The 21816-nt window shown below is 39.8% G+C and overlaps 1 protein-coding gene across 6 annotated transcripts in view; it reads right to left on the bottom strand.

The window, feature by feature from the left end:
* The window catches only part of DIP2B (DIP2 disco-interacting protein 2 homolog B (Drosophila)), a 69086-nt gene that overhangs the window by 46956 nt on the left and 314 nt on the right, over positions 1-21816 (bottom strand). The window lies entirely within an intron of this gene.

Here is a 21816-nt window from a genome sequence, read left to right as displayed (position 1 = left end):
GTAAAATGTTTTTAAAAAGGTTCCAAAAAACTCTTGAAGGTAACCCCTTAAAACCTTTAAATACATCACTAAATTCTGTTAACCCTGATAACTCTATTAAATACAGGCTCTGCTCACTGCCTCTAATAAACATCTGCAAAATACAATCACTTAAGTCAACTTCATACAAGATATTATGTTGCAAAGTGCAGCCATATAAATTTTACGTTACCCATAAAACCAGCACATGCACATAAATAGCTTAATCCCATATACAAATAATAAATCTCGCCTGTAACCCCATCCTGGGAAAAAAAAATAACCTTTTAAATAGCTACAACTTGTCATGAGGAAAAAATGCATTTTCCCTTCTGAATGCTACAAAGGACACAAAACTTTGTCACAGGCTTTGTCACAAATAGGATTTTACAAAATCCATTCAAGAGAAACGTTTTCATCTATTTTTAATAAGTAGTCAATGAGAAGAATGTGGATTTAGATGTAGGAGCACTTAACAGTGTTTATAATACTACTCCTGCATCAGAACAATGCATTTAAATGAGGAGAAACAGAAAGCGTCACATACAAGTCCTATGCAAGGACTAGCTATACTCACAGTCTGATGAGCCAAGTAAAAGCAAGACAACTCACAACGCATTTAAAAAACCCAGATGAAGCGATTCTGCCCTGAATAATACTCTTTTCTGACTAACCTCCTGGTCACAGACACTAGCAGAAATTCACATGTATTAATCCTCAGCACAAACGCACAGACCTAGCCCTCTACCACTAGACTGAAACCAAAAGTTTCCCAGGAAATGACTAAACTTTATGCAAGAGTAACAACCCTGTGATTCAGCACTTATTCAGTAGGTAGGTACATCATTGTCTTCCTTAAGGTAGAAACCGAATTATTCGAACAGTGAGTGCTGATAACCTTCTCTTAGGAGTTGTCTGTCCAGCCCAACTACAAAAGATTACACATACGTAAACTCTTTGCCTATTCTAAACAGTATGCACTTTCTCCATGAGACAGACCAGCGTGGACTTTTCCAAATCAAGTCTGGTTTTAGCCCAGGAATAAGAATAAAAACAAAAACATGCAGGCACCCAAAGACAACTCTGTATCTTGCTGCAAAATCCTTAAACACATAGATAGCCACACACAAGAAGAAAGCCAAATGGTACCTTCCCTTGGGTTTACCACAATCTGCAGTAAACAGCATTCAGTGATGGTCTAGGGCTCTGACACATGTGGTGATTGATTAAAGTCAGATGTATGAAGCTCTTACCCCACCCGCAGCCATCGGCGACACCACAGTTTCCAGTCCAAGGCATTCAATGAAACCAGACAGTCCCTGGCACTTATTCTGCACCTCGGTTCCAGGGGAGGACGGGCGCTCACTGGGGCTGTTTTCCTCTCAGCTCTCTCGCACAAAAAAACCTGATCATATTTTTGCAGCCTTTTGTTCAGCAGCTAGCATGGCCATACAAAACTATCAGAATATTACTACAGTGGATCTGCCTGGGATACGATTAAAACAGAAGTTACTATGTGTTTGAATCCTATGCACAATTCCTATCACCTACCCTTTGATGGCTCTCGGGTGACAATATTTAATAATTCTCCTGAAACAGGCTTCAATTTTTCTAACATAAGCCAACCGCCACAGCTACTCCTTGCTGGTAACTCTCCTCCAAATCTGACACCATAGCAACACCTTGCCAAACCATCCAGGAAAGCAGTTTGGATATGCAGCCCATTTCAGTCCAACTGTACCTGAAGTTACTTTTCATAATTCAATTCTAGATTCTTGAATAAGATACAAGAATGGGAGAAGAAAGAAGTTAAGAGCAATTATTCCCCTACCTGTTGATCCAACACAGTGCTGCTCACACAAAGTATTCAGGCATGGAAATGCAACTCTGACCTCCCTTTAAACACAGTGTTAACAGAGCACTAACCTAGTTGGTATGTCATACTGCACAGTAGCACAATAATTATGTATTTCCAGATGGGAAAATGCTATTCCAAATCATAGTGCAATGAGCTCGATGATTATGCATGATGAAACAGAGAAAGATATCTTGATGAAAGCATTAGCACTTAAAAGATCACTGCCCCAAAAAAATCAATTAAAAAAAAAAACAATCGCAAGAATGATTTTTCAAAACTAAAGAGGTGAGACATCTATCATGACATGTTTTCCCAAATGCCTCCTACCCTGGTTTTCCCAAAGAGGTAGTACCAAATGTGTATTTATAAGGATATCACTCCCATTTCACAGAAAAAAGCAGCAGAGAAAGTGATGGCTGCTCAAGAGAGCAAAATACATTGTTTTTCCCAAAGCACTGAAATCTGAAACACAAACCACAGTCATTTTACAGCATTAACAAGTGCTTGCTCTAATATATATAGTTACTATTAAACAGTATTAGTCACCATAGTAGGATTCCACTACTCAAAGTAAAAGCAATACAATTATTAATCTCTTAGCCTCAAATTAGTGTACAACACTAGTAATTTGACTTGCGGAAACTCCCACCAAATTCCAGAAGCGTACCTGACAAAAAGACAGCAGGCAGACTCAGTGAGCAGCTATGAAACTGTTCCTGGTTTTGCTATTCATTTCTTTTAAGCCTGACTAGTGGGAACCAAAGCACTTTGTTGAATAACCTTAAACCGGCTCTGCACATGATAATTTAAAATAACCCCACCTCCATCTCAAACACAGTTCTACAAAACCAGAGCTATATTCAAGTTAATGGGAGGCTGCCCCACGGAGCAATCCTTGCTGCATACAAGAACAGGAGTCTGTACAGGCTCCTCTATGCAGAGACCAGGCCGTCTTTTCTGGATTGAAGAGTACAACCCATTCAAGTTGGTTACAAGCTTGGGAAATCAGATTTAAATAGAAAGAGCAGAAGAAAAATGTACTGTACAGCATGGCATAAGAAGTAGATTTCAGGCCCTGAGCTCAGTAGGGGCTGTGTTAAGCTTTCAGTTATGTTTACATCAGCAACCATGGCTTCTTGAGGAATTTCACTGCTAAGGAAACCATGTTGGCATGTCACCAGCAAGCCTAAGAAAACCCATTATTCTATCAGCTGCAATGCTCTTTACAAGAAAGATCATGCAAGGAACGACTTCTGTTCAGGGCTCTTTCGGCATGCTAAAGAAGAGTCAATGTCTGCTTCAGAAGCACTTTGTTCAGAGGCTGGATAGCAGGATGTGGCAAGATCCTTGTTATGTGAAAGCCTTTAAGCTGTGTGGAAGATCAAAATAATAGGCAAAACGTACTATAGCAGCAAACATGAGAACCCTCAGAGCACAGTTCAACAATCCAGCTGCATGTTGCAAATCCACCACAAAGTTACTGATCTTAGCTACTTCATTGGAAAATATACACCTCTTCCAGCACACCAATTCCTCCTTTCTAATTCTGCACACTAATAGCTCTTTAAAGAATATAGCATTCAATTTTTGGTACCAAGTGGCCCTTGCTCTGTCTGCCTTCAAGTAGAAAAAACATGCTATTATCATAAAGAGAATGAACAGTCAATTTGCTGGCCTCATTATGCAGGATATCGCAGTATCAGACAGATATTTCTGTCATTCCAAAATGGCAAGACCCTAAACACATGTATTTTTCTTGCTTTGTATCAGTATGTCACCACTGTCATAATATATTTTCACAAAACTGTGTACCCTTTCTACATTGACACCAGCGGACCTTGAACCTAAAGAAACAGGCTTAAAAGTAAGAAAGATCTTATTCAACAAGCTATCTCCAAAACCACAATTACTACTTACAGTGAATTTTCTTACGGTGGCGTCTCTAAGGGTGCAATATCTCCTTTTCCAATTTAAATAAACTGAATTCTCAAATGTCTTTCTTGTAGAGGGAAGGAAGTATGGAGAAATCAGTAGGATTATTTAAGAGCACAGTCAGCAACTTGACAAAAAGAAAAATAATGCAAACAGAATGAACAAAAGAGCTTACAAAAAAAGATACTGCAATTACAGATATGATTTAGTTTGAAAACAATTAATACAGGAATTATTTACAATACAATGCTTCCAATATACTGTGTTTATTACAAAATTTGTCACTGCAACCTTGTTAAAAAGGTATTTCTGAGATCACATTTCTCTTCAAAATTTCACATAATCAAACTCTACATGAGAAAATTTCTATCTTGTTAATTTTTCATTAGTGAAAAACAAAGCAGAAGATAATAGGGGAGTAATCACAACAAATGATTCCAAAACCACCTTGCTTGAAATTCTCAGTGAGTGGGGAATTGAGGCTCTCAATAAAACAAAAAACAGAGGATGACACAAAGCTTTGGACAATCACTGCTTTGTTTGCACAATAACTACAATCTCCGCAGCAGTCTAGATAGAGAGGCTGAGAAAACATCTCATCTGAATTCTTCTTCCTTAGTTCCGGTCTACCTAGGCCAGTGTTTCTGGAAAGCTGCTTTAGTATTCCAAACTGCTCAGAAAATCTGACAGCACTCCACTCCTCTCTGAAAGGTAAGCTCTTCTCATTACAGCAGGCATCCTCTCAACAGGCCAATGACCAGTTCTGGCGTGACCTGATGTACACACAAATGTAACTCCCTTCTGGAAAAGCAAGCTATCACCATGAGACAGATTAAAGCCTAATAATCTCACTGACAGAAGCCTCGTGAAGAACAAATTGGACAGCTTCCAACAACACTGTCTCCACTTTAGAGGACTGCAAAATAGGGACTGGCCCTAACACAATACATATGACACTTGTAATATTAATGAGTCAGCCCTCTAACTACACACAAGAGCTGAATATCAATGAAAAAGGAAGCGTTTTTTACATCTGGCACCTGGCATATCGGAACAGCAAGCAAACACTGCTTTGCTGGGTAAGCAAACACCTAAATACAATTACTCTCAAAATTGTTCTATTTGATTTTGACGCTTCTGCAGTCTGTTCCCACGAAGGCCAGAGACATTTGATATAGTGGAAATAAACTCATTGTGGTTTATTTATAATAAAAAGGGAAGAAAAACAAACATGTTCCTCTAGAAATGACACAGCTTTCAGCAGGTAAATGAAAAACTCACGTTGGTAAATTCAGCATTAAAGTATCAAAAGACAGAGTTAGCTGTAAACAAATTCTTTTAAACAACAGATCGACTGACCCAGCAAACACTAGCCAACTGGAAAGAAACATTAACTGGGAAACAAAAATGGCCTCTGCCAGAGGCCAGAATGCTGACTGCATTTCCCTTTTGTTGTTTGTTTCCATCTTGAATCACGAACACCAGGTTTCAGGAGGCTCAAAGTGGGACTCAGTCACGGCTCGGAGGGCTGTCAGCTGAAAAGCATAAACTCCTGTGCAGGCCTAATCAAGAACTTGGTGAGTACAATGCAAAACAACTATGAGCTTGTGTACTGAAGGCAGCTGCACAGTCAGAGTGAAAAAAACCAATCAATCTTTAAACTGGTTCCAAATGTTTTTCAGACCAAAGTATCTCATGCATTGAAAGGGAAACTACCTGCACCAGATCTGCCCTCATCACCTGCACTCTTCACTTGAACAAAATATCTTGAATTTGGAAGAGTAGAAACTTTATGACTGAGTAAAAGGTAAAAATTTCACGGCGTATTTGCACTAACAAGCTGTCATCTCTCCAAGACCAAATTTATCATAAAAATGGGTCAAAAATTACAAAATATCATTTATATAAACTTCTAAACACATAACAGCAGCGTAAAAAACTGCATTTCAGCCCTAACCAAGTGAAAGTTGAACACTTCCTTGTCACCAAAACACCCATGTTGGCACTGCCTGCTTGCATGAAAGCAACACAGGGCTCGAGCTGAGAACAGAATTATTTCTGTCATGGCAAAACCACTTTGAGATTCAGAAGTCCAGCATCAGTGCCTCGTTATGTATGAAGCGGAGAGAGAGAACAAGCAGTGGCAGAGCACATGCCACTGAGGGTTTCTTTGAAACCCACTATTCCCCACGAAGCACAGCTGACTGCATCCATGTTTGTCACTGGAGAGTGACAATACAGACTAGTCTTTATAGGCAAGAAAAAGTATTACTTGGATGTGATACAGTATTTGCTTGGCTGGATTCTGGCTGGAAAAAAGGAAAAACTGCTGGATCTATTTTATGGTTAAGTTTATGGCAAAGTTACTTACAGAACAGGATGAGCTTCTTGAAAGTGTTTCAGTCATAAATCAAAACAAATAAAACCACTTTCCATATTGTAAGTTAATCAGAATGCTCTCTCAAGTTGTCCTCACACACACTACCACAGGGAAGAAAGCCTGACAAATCTGCTAAAAGCTTTAAAAAGCCTAAATTAAATATTAATATTCTGAAAATGATGAAGCCAGCACAAAAACATGTCTCCTCTGCCACTCCAGTTCTGTATAGCCCAGAGCAAGAGATGAAAGATTTCTTGCAAACAGTGATGCCCAGATGGAATTATTAATAAAACAGAGAAAAATCCAAGCTATAGCTGTACAGGTTGGGAACTGCAAGCTGTCTGAAAAAGCAACAACCAGCAAAACGTATTCACAGTAAACTAGTAACAACAGTTAATTGTTATAATGCCAACTAATGAAAAGCAAGAGACAAAAGGTTATCAATACTGCATTGGCCTTACAGTTACGTTTAGCATGATGAGAAAAACTTGTGCTGAAGATAAAGTCAGAATCGCTCCCTTAAAAGTCCCACTTTTGATGCACATGCATTCAGAACACTCATATTCAAGCTAGGCACCTGGAGAGACAAGCGCATTAAGAGGAATATATTCAACTTTACTTCAGAATTGTGCTTTGACTCTTATTAACCTCATGACAGAAATCTCCATGATGGAGAAGTACTCTGGTAGCACTGCCTTATAGTAGTTTAGGGTTGGTTGGTTTTGCTAGTTAGATATTTTGTGTTAGATGCTTCCTCATCTTTCAGTTACTTAACAGAACTATCCTCCATTCCCTCCAATTTAAGGTTAATAGCAACCTAGAATGACTTGCCAAAAGCTCCCCAAAAATCTTTTAATTGAATTATGTCATCAATTACTTAATTATAATGAATGAGACCATATTTTAATATTTCATTCTGCAATAAATTTAAAACAAAGGTGACTGTGCAGCTTCTCTTAGCAATAGCCTATCTCCCTCAAAGGTGTAAGCAAAATTACTTTAAATAACAAACTAATCTTTATTGCTTTATTTCCCATTAGCACTTAATTCTAACAGTATTAGCCTGTTTTTATTACTGTTAAAAACCCCCCATGTAAGCCCTCCAACTTACTCATCTAAAACAGAAGCTCAAGACTTTGAACTCTGGTTCTCGCGGGAAAAAATCCTGAAGTGCTAGCTAATTTCTCTCTAGGGATGGACAAAGTAAAATTTAAGAATATACAACTCTAAAATGTCCAGGAGAAAGCCCAAATCAACAAACAAAAAACCAAGACAAAACTTAACAAAAGCATCACCTGAAAAAGCAAGCTAAGAATTGCAGAGGGTGCTAAATAAGAGTCATTTGTGGGGACACAGGTCTCCGATTCCACAGCATGCCTGTTGAAAACAACATGATGGAAGCCACAAATGAACGCAGGTGCATAGGGCAACTGCAGATGTTTGGCAAAGCTGCTGCTTCAGCTCCACAGTATGACCTTGGCAAAGTTATCTGATGTCCATGGCCTAATTCCACCTCTATTTCGGCTGGTAAAGAAGGCAGGGACTTTCCTGGCCCCTCCCTCTAACTCAGGGACTGCAGGTGTCCTACCTCTTCTAAAACCTGGAAATCCTACAGAATACTGCGGTCTACCCACCCAAAGATCGCCCTAATTGTAGTCTTGCTCCAGTGGCTTACAATCCATTCCAATATCCGTGCTCTCTACTGTCTTGCTCCAGCATGATTCATTATCCCTCTCCAGTCCATTCTGCATCATTCTAGATAACAGTTTACTTCCTCCTTGGCCACACAATCTTACGTTAATATGAGATCCTCCACCATACCACATGCTAACTTCCCCAGCCTTACCACTGAAGAGATGAGAATTTAACATTGCCTTTCGTTTCCGCATGTCCGCTATAAATGACAACATAAAAAGTGCTTGTATATGAACCATCTGTTACTATGCCTAATGGAGCCATAATCACTAGATATCAACGATTTCAAAGAACACTAAAATGTGTATAAAACCAGTGTGTCAATGTAATAATATTAACAGGGACATGCTTGTATCTTTTTGATAAAATATTATATTCACAGCAGGCTTTGCTTTCAACTACAAACATAATGGCCTTTTTATAGCAATGTGAAGCACCACAGACAGTACTACACAATTTAGGGGGACGGAGGGAGAGCAGGAAGGGCTAAGGATGTGTTGACAGCAATAATTTAAGACAAGATATTCTGCCAAGAAAGAGGAACTAAAGAATTAAAGTCTAAATAGAAAGCTTGCAATTAAGCAAAAACTCTGAAAAAGCAGGACTGTAGACAACAGGCATCAGTTTGGATTGCTGCCCTCCAATTTGTTCAGTAAGACTTGTCTGCTGACTCCATATGTTTCATATAAGTAAAATGCGTGGCATGCTACGTAATAGTCTCTTAAGAGAAATGTTGTTTGGGAAATAAAGCAACCACTTCTCTTCAATATCCCTTGTACAATAGGATCATTTCTTCTTAAGCATTGGGCATTCTAAAAGCGCAACACAGTACAGTACAAAAAATATAGAAACAAAATAAAAAAATAAATTCCTTGCAGTATCACAGCGTAGATCTTCCTACCAAATACAATGCTGACCTGCCTTTTCAGTGACAACCAATATGGAGCATCCATAAAAAAACCCTTGTAGGCTGTAGTACCTCAGACTCTATTCGAATAAAGAAACTCTGGAGAGATGTTCCCTCTTACCCCAGCTAATTCTGCTGGAGGAAGACACAGCAAAATTTCTCCTGAAACCCCAAAGTCACACTTGGGTAGCTACCATCTCCATAAAAACACACAAACACACAGAAGCCATGAACTCATGATGTGCTTACAACCTGACACCTTCATCACAGTTCTCTGAAGCATGATACCTCAGTTGTGCTGTGCACAGATATGATTGAATATTTCATGTTCTAAGTTCTAAAAGGAAAAAAAAAAAAAACAACCCTAGCCCAGAAATGCAGTCTCCAAGAAGCCAATCACTCAACTACATAGACAGTACTGTACCTAGCAGTCCTGATGAGACTGGCCTAACAGCTATAAATCACTCCAAAATCTTTTCATGCAGAGGAAAGGCAAATGGCAAAGCAGCAGAGATTTGAGAGTGAAAGCATGCCCATTTCTAATTTGCTTGGTTGCACTGGTTTAAAATTGACGTTTATTTTGATACTTGAGTTTGTCTCTCCTTTTATTTCAGCACACAGCAAGCTGAGAATGAAGAATTTATCATATGGAGAAACCAGTCATGCAGAGGTAGACACCTTTCCCAGAGGTAATGCAGCAGAGCCTGACCACTGGAGACATCTTCCTCCTTGTGATCAGAATGAAGTCACATATGGGCTCCGAGCAGTTCAATAAGAGACAGGTTTTGCAAGCATTCTTGCGCAGAAGATGCTTTCCTCATGGTTTAGTTTCAACAGATGGGTTAAGTGCTACACTGACAGACCCACAGAATGAAAATCCTGAGAATTAAGCACAAGATCTTAGCATTCAAACACAACAACCAGGGCCTAAAGAGCTAATGTAGACTGACATGCAAAAGTGTGCAATCATTTCCATGCGGCTGCCTTCATCTTCTTTACATATGAGGCCAAGAAAGCCCCTGGGGCTGTACTAGTGCCTAAATGGGCGCAGGTTTCCTTTAGTCTCTAACAAAGGCTTTAAGCAATTGGCAAGCTGCCCTAGCCTAGCTGCCTTCTTCCTTTTCATATGTGCCTCCATCCACAGATAACGCAGGGTGGCTTTGAATTTGCACCCTGCACAATCAGAGGTAAAGGATATCACAGGAAACCCAAGTCAGCTTTTCCCCTCCATGAGGTAACTCCCTGGAACAACCAGCACAGTCTTTTTCATTTACGTATCTAACAGTATGTAACACTTAAATAGTAGACAGTATGTTCAAAGCTCTAACATTAACTGGTTTAGTGAGTTAAGATGAGAGATGCTGTCTGCAGCTGCTTGGGGCAGAATGTGCTGAAGGAGCAGAAATCTACCTTTCGACTAGGAATCTATGAAACTGCTTCAAACAATCCCTTTAAAACATGGAAACAATCCAACAACTGCTAGCTTACTCTGATGTGACAGTAACTCTTGGAGACTTTTTGTCACATTTCACCCACAGAAAATCTAAGCTATTCTTAAATAGCTATTCTTGATAGCAGAATTACAGAAAAAAACCCCCAGCTCTTACATCTCCCAGATCTCTCTGCTTCACTAGTTCCTTTCATTCTTCCTTTCTTGGACTATTCTGCAGGCTATCCTCTCGTGATGTCAAGTATTCAACAGCAATACTGTTAATTTTGTTAAGACTGTCAGCTCCTCAATCCAGATCCCAAGACAGACCCATGAGCAGCTGTACCAGCACAACCGAGAGGTTGCCACTTTGCACAGCAAGAGCAATAAAAAGTAGCAAACACACTCTAAGCTGTGCTGTTGCCAGATCTTTCATAACCTGAAGCCAAACTCAATTCTAATGGAAGACTATTTACTCCTTCCCAGTTCTCCATGCCAAGTCTCTCCTTTTATCCTTCTGCCCAAATAGTTCTGTCTCTGTTGGAAGAGGAGTGTGCCTGCAGTGCCGTACAACATGTCTGTGTCTTTCACACCATTTTATTGTTCATAGGAAGGTATTCTGTAATTTTAAACAAGAGAACATAAGAAGTAATTATTTCCCTAAGAGAAGACGCCAAGTTATGGCATGTTGCATAGCATGGAGAACTTTGTCACCATCACCTACTTTACTTCGTGCCCCCCTCCCTTGTTGCTTTGCTGAGTCCATTTAAATCTCTGAAATGTGAAAAAAAGGAAGCATCACCCTTGCTACAGACTCAATGTATACGAGAGTGAGTCTCCATAAACAAGCCCCAGAAGAGCTGCCAGTACATGAACCTTTATTTCTATTTGGTTTTCCCCGTCAGGTTCAATGCAAGAAATTACTTTCACATCACAGGGAAATGAACAGGTTGAAAATCATGAGCTGTCACACTGCAACACTGATAAACCAAGGATTACTGCAGGTAAGTGTGCATAAGACAAATCTCTACAACTCTTTTGAGCCAGAGGATCACATTTCATAGGCCACATAGAAAGCCCAAAGGAGAGCAGTGAGTACAAAAGAACAATGCAAAGCAAATGGTACGTGTTTGGACAAGAATCAAAAAACAAACCCTAACCTCTGTTAAAAAACCCTTGGAATTAGTGACAGCCACACTTAACAGACGATACTTCAGGCCCCCCTTTAGGGAGCTACAACAGAAGAATTAGAATCAGAGGAGAGAGGGAGAAGAAGGGTCCAGATTTTCTTTTTTCTTTAAGTCTCATCTGAAAAATAGCTTTGTTCAGATTTATTAAAAATCAGCTTATCCACTGTGGAAAAGGGAAGAGACACATGCTATTAGGTGAGTAATTACCCAGTAAGACACATGACAGTAATCATAATACATCAAGTATGATTTTGCTAGATCCAAATGCTTTTCTTTATGACTTCCATGCTATAACCAGATACTACTAAAAGTGTTTTACCAAAGCTTTGTACGTTTTGATACACAAAAGCCAAAGGGTAATTGCGTCTTCCTGTTTGCTGTTCTAGCCAGACTTTTTTTTTTTAAAAGGCCTACTGCAAAAAGAATTGCCTTGAAAGCCTTCCAAGGCAACACCAACTTCAAGGTTTTGTATTTTTCTGATTTTGGGGAAATACGAGAGCAAATTAACTATGCTCTAGCACAGGCATCCATGCCTCTGGTCAAAATTACCAAAACAACGTTCCTAAGTCTTTAACATTAATGGCGACTAGCCCTACACAATTTTTACATGCTGCAATTTTAAAACAGGACTTAACAAGTAAAGTGTATCAAACACAGGAATAACTAAACAGAACAGCAATGTTTGTTCAAGGTTTCTAGGTGTGGCTGCAGCCAAGACATAATAGGATTATTTATATCTGACTCATTTGCTTCGTCTTCATCCACGATTCTCCCTGTTTGGGACTCAATAATTGACTTTTTTCTGCACCATAGGACTTTTAAAATCCAGAATATTTTCAAGAAGGACTTGAGAATTTAAAACAGAGAGGAGAAATACCACAAGTACAGTGGGTTTATATCAATAAGTGTTCAACTGAAACATACTATCACTGTGATAGCTAAACTTCAGACTACCTGAACATGTAGAAGAGCATGCAATATCCCAGCACACTGCACAGACGTCCATTTACTAGTTATCAGACTGTGTGTTTCAAAGTCTCTTCCCTTGAAAGTGACAATGTACCCTCATGTATGGAGCAGAGGGCTGAGTGTCAAAAGATCTCAGATCTGCGCCTGGCTTTGCTGCTGGTTTGTGTGACTGAGCAACTCACCTCACCTCTGTGCATCTCAGCTTCCTGTCTGTGAACTGAAAATAACAATACTTCCCCCTTTTCACTGTAGCGACTTCCAATCCAAAATCGCTTATTGTAATTGGAATGAAAACCTCCATACTTAAGAATTGTTCTTTTTTTTTTAATCCACAAGGGATCACTTAAAGTTTCTGCCCTAAGAACAAACACAGGTCTCGGTCTCAAAAAACATTTACACAAGCACTTTACTATTATGAGATCTATTTTTTGCTAACACAAGACAGGTTTCAGTTTTGTGTTGTTCAGTATTTTTTTCAGGATTGCCACAAAAGCTTAAATAAACTGTATCAAAATAAGTTATAATTTGGCTACCTACAAATGCTTTCACTGCTCATGAAATGAAGTAAACGGTTCACTATTTTTTTTAAGAAACAAAGCTTACATTCCTAAAAGTTTAATCAATTGCCCTCTCCAGTTTGCCAAAGTTCACAGCTTTACAAAATGCAGAGCTGAGGCGCCTGTGCTCTCCAAAATGGAAAAGAGCAAGGTGCTAAGAGGTGAGAGTATCTTGAGCCAACACTGTTGCCAAAGGCTTTGTTATGAAACCAGGGCTGTAGTTCTTGAGGACACACCATAGGAATATACATGCTTTTCTCCAGCTTAGAGACACAGTACAGAGTCATCTGAAGCAAACTTTTCAGCAACACCCTTCTCCTTTCACATACACAAACAGCACTGCAAGAAGCCCTGCATTTATCCAACCAAATGCCATCAAGTACCTTGCTAGAACCACACCTATGGGACACGTAGCAATCTTTTTTTTTTAATGCCAGAAATGGAGCACCTTTAATAGGCATTTTCTGCTTATATTCCATTAAGGGAAGAAAAAAAAAAAGACAGCATAGTTTAATAAGCTGCAGATCTGTTTATCCCTCTACCAGAACCGCTGAGGATCAAGAACCTTTTATCTCCCGCTTGGATCACCTGACTCGGCTCTCCATCGCATGGTGAATAATCACAGGCTGGAATTTGCCATGTCACTTCCCAGCTCTTCGGAGTAACTCTCCTTCTCCTTACCACAGTGACAATGCACATTGTGAGCAGGAATGTCAGCTGCTGCTATGCAGCACAAAACCATGCTAGCTACACATCTTGCCTTCTTGACAGAAAGGCAAAGAGTGACCTTTTACAACTGTTTGTTAGCTTTGCTCATACCTCTTTCTAGAAAGTAAGCAGAAAACTTCAAAGCCTCTTTCCCCTCCTCAGGGTTTCTTTTGGCTGGTCAGCTTATCTATGTGATCACTGTTTCCAGAGAAGCACACAAAGCTTCCACAGTGGGTAATTACAGCGAAAGGTGATGATGAATACGCAACCACTAGGCAAAGAAAACAAGTCTTATCAGGACATCCATACTGACATACATGCATTTGGTGCTGTTCTCAGTGAGCAAATCACAGTATTTCCAGAAAAGGTGCTTCATATTGAAATGGCTCTTCATGTCAAAGATTAATCAGCACTCTAAATGAAGAGTTGATGCTTTAAAGGTAGAGGTGGGACAGCAGGCAACACAAAACCTTCTTTAACACATCCTCATCTGACTACCCTTTCTGGAATGATGGCTGTGCGGCTACAGAATGAAGTCACACATAGGGACAGGACCTGAAACCAAATCTTTCAACTCTCAATCTGGTGCTTTATCAGGTGTGTCATTCCCACTTTAGATCACATCCTTCCAATTTATGGCCAACCAAATGCCCCATCACCACTTATCTTGTTCGTACGTTCCAAACTTAGCACTTCTGTAATCTCCCATGGCTTGCCCCACACAAACAGCTTGTCTTCTGGTCACCCCTTCCCACTCTCAGCAGCACAGCTCAACACTCCACCCAGTCACCCACAGTCCATCTTTGCAGCAACTACAGCAATGGCTCATACGGAAAATTATTAGTGGGAAAATAATTATTCTTAGCTTCTTGTAATGAAATTCATCAGCTCAGAAGGAGGAGCTGGAAGTACCACATGACAATCAATTCCCAACAGAACAGCAGGCTTTGTCTGCAGTACAGAGATGCATGTGGCTGCAATGACAGCGGTGTCCTCCCTCTGCAGGGGAGCTCTATCAGGAGAGGCAGGGATAAAGCAGACTTCCTCCAGCAAGTTACCTATGCTGCTCTCAGAGAAATTTATTGTGAACTTGTATTAGAGGAACACCAATGTTGCTACTCCTAAATAAATTTTCTTAATGCAGAGTGAGCTACAATCTAGAAATACATGCACTAACTCAGCTTCTTTGCAATTTATGCTTTATTTCCAGTAATAGGACAGTTTAGTTTTCAAACTCCTTTAGGACTAAGGTACAGGAACAACACCCCTGTTAAGAGCGAGACAGGAAAAATATCCCAAACAATCCCCTTCCATCGCTGCACTTTAGACCTGTTGTTTGACATTAGTCCTGATCCCAGAGGCAAAATGGGAGTGCTTTATCCACTAAGTCAACCAGCTCCCACGGCTATAGCCATCCTAAATGGAATGCATTATTCCTGCATTAAAACATATGTTTTTCAAGGCAGCTAGCCATCCGGCTGTTCTGAGAGAGATTACAGAAGACCTAATTTTATCAGGCAGGGATACAATTCTCCTGGTTGTTTTTGCTCCCTAGGGACATGGAGCTGGTGAAAGCAGGTTGCCTGACTGCTGGGGAACAATTCTGAGAGGCTCAGTTGCTGATCACTGAGGCAGCAACTCACATCCTGGGTTCACAAAATATATTAATGTATGCCCTGTAGACTCTGCAGGCTCCCATCCCCATGGAATTCAAAGTCCAGAAAGACCTAGTTTGTATCAGCAATTCTCAAGTCAACAAGAATTAGAAAAAGTTTATGTTGGCAGAGAAGTGCTAAAACTTTAAGCAAGCTTTTTTTTCCTTTTTCTTTTAATCAGCTTAAGTTACACTAAATAAAACAAGGCGTTTGCTCACAAAAGCAGCAGGGAAAGTTAAGTTACTATTACATTGACTATCTTTGGTATAAACATAATCTCTCCTGCCTGTGTTTATTCCAAGTAGTGTTTCAGAAACTCTCAGCTTTGAAGTTTAAAAAAAAAAAAAACGCAAGCTGATAAAAATAGGCATTTTGCTCAAAAAATATCCAGGCGAGAGTAACAACCCAGCACTGGCAAACATTATTCAGAATGACAAATACAGGTGTGAGGCTTTTCCCAAGACTTTTCATCAAAATGTAATGGGAAAATTCGTGTAGCAGATGGAATGCTGCTGCCTGCAGAGCATCCGTTAGCTATAAATCACTGTTTCCTCACACATGGTGCAAATTTAAGAGTCTTCCATTCAAATTAATAGAATGAGACATCCTGGCCTGATGACTCTTCCCTGATTTCATAAGCTCTAAGAAAAATTTTGGATTGAATCAACCTCAATAGAGGAATGCTTCAATTCCTCTCTCTATTAATCTAGGTCCAAGAAGCAGCTAAGCAACTCACTGAGAGATTCAGGAAATGCTTTTTATAACTTTGAGACATACATTTTAAAGAAAACCATTTTAAGAAATTATCTGAACATTGTATTTGAAACAAATGAAAACAGGATGCTATTCAGCTTCTGCTTGCACCTCTGGGACTTCTCACCATTCGTTCACTCTTTGGCTTCTGAAACTTGCCACTGAATAAACATGATAAATCCAATGAATAGAATGCTTCATGACAAAAACTAATCAAATAGAGGGAATCAGGAAGGAACCCATCACCGTTTCCACAACATTACCAATGAACTAGAAACACAAGGGGTCCCCCGTAGGCATACTTTCCTATGGAGCTCCAAGCATTGTCTAGTTAGATGCACATTTGAAAGACCAGCAATCCAGCTCCATGCAGTTATGCTACCATCCATCACATTTACTACTTAATATTTCATGCTACAGAATTTAAAATAGAAAACTGAAGATCAGTTATCTAGGACACCGCAAAAAGAACACCAAATGCGGCTTTAGTGCAGATGTGTCAGGCTAACAGGTCTGATTAACATTTCCAGCCTAAGCATCCAGCTGAAACTGCAAATACCGCCCATACTAGAAGTAGTAAGAATCATAAAAGACAAACCAGGAACCACTGCTACCAGATGTCCCCTCCACCCAACTGAGGAAAACTGGTTCTAACTCTAGCAAAGCTTCAGAGAAGCAATCAGGGAGGAGGTGGAGGACTCTCTTTAAAGCCTCTAATTTCCTCTTCTCCCCAAGGCAAAGGGTCAGAGCTACAGCTTTTACAAATAGCCCCAAACTCGGTCCTCATTTCCTAAATATAAAAGGGACAACACAAAAATATGCACATTCTTTAACTCTCCTGGTTATTCTCTATTATACCAGCCTGGATGCTCCAAACCCCTTCCTTTTCTTCACCATATTTACATACTTCGATCATGTACCGACAGTAAAATCTATTCCCACTTGCAGTAGCCAAAGTATTTCTTTCAATATTTGCGTTGAACTCACTCTCTCCAAACCATTAATCATTTAAATCATTCTGCTTTGACCATCTGCATAGTATAAACTTGTGGTCATACAGACCTTCTGTTTGATGCACTGGTGACAGATTTGTTACTTTACTCCTCTTGATCATGACTTGAGCTGTATTTTCTTTTCCTGTGAGACACAGACATAGCAAGGAATCGATGCGCTACCATGCTTGCATCCCTTTTTCCTGGGCTGTAAGGTTTAAGAAAATAGAGTATCATCTGAAGTGAAGGCTCTTATCAGAATCTTTGTAAAGCCAAACAAGGCAGGAATGATCATCTTGGAATTTGCGTAAACAGCTCCCTATGACATGCTCCAAAAGGTTTTTTTATGCATTTCAAAGCACTGCCTCAGAACTGTACCCTTGTTGGCTGCACACAGAAAGAATGTGTCAAAGCCATACATAGATTTCTCAGCAGATTTGGTACCCATCAGCTCTCAGTCCTGCAGGTAAATTAAGGAAGCAACATAAAAGCTTTCCCAATACTAGTTTTGCCTAATGCAAGACTTGTGGGTGAGATGCTGCATAAATGCACAAAAACCACCTGTAAGTCCTGCTAGCTACAAGACAATCAGATCTGACTTGCTTATGTTCATAAGCTCCTACTCAACTTTTTCTGTGCTAGAGCCACAGTTCCCCTCTGAATAGCAGGGAAGAAAGTGAAGTGAAACCTTTCTGCTCACTCAGCAAAATCGACATAGCCAGTCCTTTCTCGGACAATTACTTCCTTTGACTCTTCTCTAATCTATTTAAATTCTGTGCTTCAGCTACTTAATCTATAAAAAAGATCCTCACCTACTTTAATAGGTGCCTGGCAATCCAAGAATGAAAACTGAAACGCACAATTTTTGAAAGAACAGAAAAATACCATGACTCCATAGGAAATTTTCAAGCCAAACAAAATAAAGACTCTACCCACTTGCTTGAGTCAACATGTTTTCTTCCAGTAAGGTTCTATCCTATTTGGCTGGCCTTCAGTCCTGGGTTTCAACTGTTTTGCTGATACTACTTTTTTCCACACATGCCACCATCCCTGCTATTTCTTCAGCTTCTGAAAATCCTAACACAAAGCTTTCCTCTGCAGACAGAGCCTCAATTCTCCAGTAAGAGACAATCAGCTTTAAAAGGAACAAACACAGGTGCATGAAGCCATTCACAGAAACACCCACACGAAATCACCAACCAGACAGCCAAATGTATGTTTAACTAGAAAAGTAAACAGAAACCAGCTCCTTCTGTACATGAAGCAAGAACAGTGATATGATAACCCTGTCACATAACCCAGAAACAACTGAAATTATGTTCAAGGCCTGAACTGCTAACAGGAGAATTCCTCGTTATTGCTAGGTAGAGTTCCGCCCCCCCTTACCTCATGCTTTCATAGACATCACAAGCTGAAGTTCACTCCACTAACATCCCTTTACTAGTTAAGAACATCAGACAAGACAGAAACCATCGTCAAACAAAAACCAGCAGCCAAATAAGCTCTTTATGAGCGTGCTTAACCCTCTCAGAGACAAGCTGGCCCATACAGTGCAGCCTGGGAGACAGCTGTCCTACTTTCAACGCAAAAGCTCTTGTTCTCTTAGTACAGCATAGACGGTGGTGCGACAAACTTTACCACACAAGCAGTACAATAGGCTCATAACGTGCACTGTATAAAACAAATCCACTGAACGTGCTTAATTAGAACCTTTGAATCTGGCTATTCCAGAGTTTCTCAGCTCTATTAACACAGCTGTGATGAGGTTAATGTGAGAGGAGCTGCTTGAAAATTTTACCGAAAGTGTAAGAGCACCCAGACATCCCCAAGCTGAGTACTGAAGTGCTTTGATACTAACATTTTCAGCTGAATATAGGACAAATTTAGACATTTACCTTGTTCTGTGAGCTCATCAGCACACACTGCAAACATTTTAAGAAACAGCATCATATAGTGGATACAAAGTCACCTTCACACACAGCTGCAGTTCAACCCCAAGGGCGTAAAACTGAGCTCCCATACTTACAGAAATGTGAAAATGGGGGTAAAAATCTTCTTCAAAGTTAGTATCCCTAGCACTTTTACTGATGAAAAAGCAGATGCAAATACAAAGACAGCCCTTCCCATCATTAGTGATGCATAATGTGGGTGTTACTATTAGATGAAGAAAAGCACTAGAAAGAAAAAAGCCCCAAAAGTGAGAAAAGAAGGAAAACATGAGTAATGAGCAGGTTCCAGGTTTCACACAGTTCCATGACCCAATTCACTGCTTATATACAGTTATTGTTATTTTAACATTTTTACTTAGAGGCAAAAAACCTGATCCCTTCTGTAAGGGAATGAGATGTCTCCGTAAAATGCGACCTTTAAGATTTGGGTATAAGGTACTTCACTTGATAGAAGACAACTGAATTCTTACCCACAACTCAAATCAATCACTGAGGCCAAATAAAGACACACAATAAAAGACTAAAAAAAACCCAAAACCAACAGTGCAACTTCTCTTGATTAATAAACAATTATTGTTTCCTGAAACACATTCCACTATTTTGCTTAGGCATTTTAAGTGTACTCAGGAATGCGACTACTGTTACTTCCATGCTGACCACAAGGCTCAGTAAGGAATAATCCAGGGATGGCAGAGGTATAATTAGTCCTGTTGCTCTGTCTGCACAGATTGTTCCTGAAGAAAGTCTCATGGCTCATCATTGCAAACTATGATTTCTATTTTAAGCATACATTAAACTAATCCTGCTCCACTTTGCACCGTACTTGCTGACACAGCATCTTTCACAAGCATAACGCCAGGTAAGATTTTAGTACTATATTTCCCCCATATTGTTATAAATTCTCTACACTGTGGTGGTTAACGGTAACGCAGCCCTGCATAAAACTCACTGCGAGGCTCAGCACATAACTTGTTTATGCTCCTAGCCTGCAGTCTCCTGCATCTGAAGCCATCTTCCAAACAGTGCTCAGGTACTCCCCACCATAAGATCATACATCAAGGACAGAGCAACCTCCCAGTTCCTGCTGTCAGGGACCCCGGGCTACTTGTATGAACTCACTGCAGACGCAGTTCCTCTCCTGTTCCAAAAGGGAGGTGTTCTTACCCAGAAAACCCCACAGAAACATTTACATAGTAAACAGTCAAGTCTAGAGACAAATAAAGCTGCAACAAGAAGGTGGGAAAAAAAGGATCAAGTGTTCTTATCTGAGCAACAACTAATCAGTTAAACATGAAGCACTACTGCCACTTTTAATAAAATGCTTCTATTCAATATTGTTTACTATAAACAGTCCATAGATACATTCAGTTGAACAATGCACACATAGGCCTTAAAATCTTTAAGCTTAAGCCTCAAACTAGGGCGTATTTTTCAAGAACTATACAATGACGTTACCTCACTGACTCACTCAGCTTCTTTACAGGTCAGACCTCAGTTATCTCAGCAACAAGATACTGTGAAGTGTGTTTCCAAGAGCTTGGGGACACAGTCACACAAAATTCTTTGTACTCATGTTTTTTTGATAGAAAAAGTGATTTGCACAAACAAATCCATAATATGCATATTAATAAATCCGAGTATTAAATCCACAAAGGGGCAGTGGATTTAACATTCAGAGCATTACTTACATAACATAGAAAACTTCACTCTACAGCACTGAAGTTTAAGCTATTTGAGAAGCTTGTTAAAGATTAGCATGATGTCACAGCCAGCCATTCTAGCAAAAGGATTTATTTTTTTTTAAAGTTTGCAGTACTATATACTACAGGGTCAAACTATAATGGGCTTTCAGTATCACAAGAAACAAGTTTCAGAAAATACAAGCTTAAAACATTCAGCAAATTCTTAAAAAACATAAAAAATTATTTCATATTACACTTTGAGAAACACGAGAGAACATTCTTCAGTTCTTTGTTATCGTGGAGTACCCCAAACCAAACACCAGATAGCATTATCACTTTAGTTAAATGTTTACAGAAAGTATATCTGAAAGGCTTTTGAAAAAAAAAAAAAAAAAAGCTAACATTAACATCAAAAGTTTGACTACAAACAAGTTGCGTTAAGAAATCACTACCGTGGCATTCTCATCTGGCAAAATATTGAGCACCATATACCAATGTGGGCAGTGGGGGCTGACAGCACCCAGCTCAGTAAACGAATTCCTACTCCTTAAAATATTAAATAGGTCTCCTTTATACACTGCATGTTCTGCGACAAAGTGACAGAGTAAAGAAAGATGCTACCGAAACTCGATCTTCCGCAAGTTCTAATACTGAGAAATTATTGCAACCATACAGTAAGCCCTCTTGAGAAGCCACTGATCATGGCATCAAATTCCATACCCTGATGGAGGGAGGAAATTTAAAGGTATGTGTAACAGAGCTACCTGCTCTGCAACCTTCACCCTCTACCTTAGATTCATCCCTCACACTCCAGCTTCACAAGGGAACTTTACAACAAAGCTATAGCGAGAACAGCATTTTAAGCACTAGGAAACAAAGACATACCCATGCAAAAGAGGAAACAAAAAAAGAGCGCATGCTCTGTCCCGATTATGGCTATGCAAAATAACTTATTCAGAAAGTAATAGCACAGGGTATGTCTTCATCATGTATCCAAAGTTCCTTCGTCTCCCCCACCCCAGGACCACTGCCTGTCCCCAGCACCTCTCCCTCCACATCCTGAGCTCAGAAACTACAGAAAAGAGGCCCCAAGAGGAAAAAACCCCTCCCGAGGGGGATCACCTCCGACGACCGAAGGGTCC

The sequence above is a fragment of the Haliaeetus leucocephalus genome, unplaced genomic scaffold, assembly GCF_000737465.1.
Source record: "Haliaeetus leucocephalus isolate CR32 unplaced genomic scaffold, Haliaeetus_leucocephalus-4.0 Scaffold214, whole genome shotgun sequence".
NCBI lineage: Eukaryota > Metazoa > Chordata > Aves > Accipitriformes > Accipitridae > Haliaeetus > Haliaeetus leucocephalus.
This window is presented reverse-complemented; position numbering and strand designations above follow the sequence as displayed.